The following is a 1,842-nucleotide window of genomic DNA, read 5'->3' as shown; positions in this document are numbered from 1 at the left end:
AGGAAAGAGACAGAGGCTTAGAGAATTGAAGGATGTCTGTGGGCATTATTTAGTGCAATCCATTAATTACACAGATGAGGAAACCGAGGGCCAGAGAGGTAAAGAGACGTGTCAAATGTCACATTGCTGAGACAGGAAGACAATGGGGTGGACAGGTTTGGGTGGGGAGATGATGAGCTCAGTTTGGGTTGTATTGCACTTGCGATGCCCATGGTGAGTCCAGACTCCCATGTCCAGTTTGCTGTCGGGATGTGGTGCTCGGGAGAAGGGTCAAGTCCAGCCATGCAGGTTTGGGATACAGGCAATGCTGTTATTGCCTCATGGGAATCAGTGAAGTCGGGACAAGAGGCACCAGGGGAGTGCTCTGGTGACTTCCGAGGTAGCGTGGTATAGGGAGCACGTCACTTAGCCTTACTGAGCCCCAGTTCCCCCACTTAGTAGGTACCTGCTTACAGGGTGGTTGTGAGGTTCGATGAATAGATATTTGTTAAGCCCTGGGGCACTGCCTGGTGTGTATTAAGCTCAGTGTGAGTGTGAATGTGACCGGACAAACACCAGCTTTTGATGGTGGACAGAGGGAAAACATCTCTGACAAATGAGCCAACTAGGCGTGATAAGAAAGGTACAAGGAAATCAGGCAGCTGTGCAAGCAGCAAAACCTAAGGAAGAGAGAGCTTAGGAAGGTGGGAGCCATTGTGTAGCGAGTGCCAAAGAAAGACTAAAAACAGGCAGGATCGGAAAATGCCTATGGGCTTGGCCATCAGAGCGCCCTTGGTGGTTTTAGAGGGAGAAGAGGGGTCAGCTGGGGACTGAACTGGGCTCTGGACAACACATGGGAAGGCTGATGTGGGCAGTTGGCTTGCAGCAAGGCTGGTCAGAGAAGTGGAGACACCCTGAGCTGAGCGCTGTTACCCTCGGTGCTGGCAGGCTCCCCGGCAGCTCAGGGCAAGCCCCTTCCCTGTCCAGAGCCCTCATCTCAAGGCTAACCTGACCCTCCATCCATTCCCACCAGCTCTGATGGCCAAGTCTTTTCCTTTTCTTCTTACTAACACTCGATGATGATCAAATTCCTTTTGACTTAGAAATGGTACCCAAATTAGCTAATGATACCCCTTTTAAACCTTGTTTTCAGTTCATGGAGATGGATGTTGTTAGGAGCTGGTGTATTGTTTAATTTATAAAATATCTTCAGTGGGCAGTTTCCCATTTGACCCTTGGGAATGTATGTTATTGGTGTTCTCACTCTATCGGTGAGAAGGTCACTGACTCGGAAGGTCAAGGTGATTTTTCTCAAAGTCACAAAAGGAGTAACCCAAGATTTTAATCCAGGTCTGCTTGACAGCCAATGTTAAGCGGTGTCTGTCAGCTGATGGGAATAACTGAGAGGGTGGCACAAAACTAGTTTAGAACTGGGGCTCTAAAGAATAGCTTTGTGTGTGTTTTTAAAGAAAAATGCCTTTCAACATAAAATGTCTTCTATTTCTCAAAACAATGGGTTATTCTGCCACATTCTCTTCTCCACAATAGGACAGAGCCTTCCAGGATTTTTTGTTTAGAGACGTAAGCTTTTTTTTTTTTTTAAATCTTTGGTTTTTCTTACAGTGGTACTGTTGAATGATACCATCAATTCTATTTTATTAGACTGATGTGGTATGTGTATCCCTACACAACTTCGCAGTGTCAGTACGCACCTGGCCTGTAAGTGACACTTGTAAATCAGGGCGTGTTAGAAGAAAGGAGCCCCACCTCTCCACACAGCACTCATTCTTACTGCCAGGGTGTTGGGCGGGGTGCTTCTCAGTCACTCAAACTAAAAATAAGTCAGTGAAACTAAAAAAAAAC

This window comes from Hipposideros armiger, unplaced genomic scaffold (assembly GCF_001890085.2).
Source record: "Hipposideros armiger isolate ML-2016 unplaced genomic scaffold, ASM189008v1 scaffold_6, whole genome shotgun sequence".
Lineage (NCBI taxonomy): Eukaryota > Metazoa > Chordata > Mammalia > Chiroptera > Hipposideridae > Hipposideros > Hipposideros armiger.
This window is presented reverse-complemented; position numbering follows the sequence as displayed.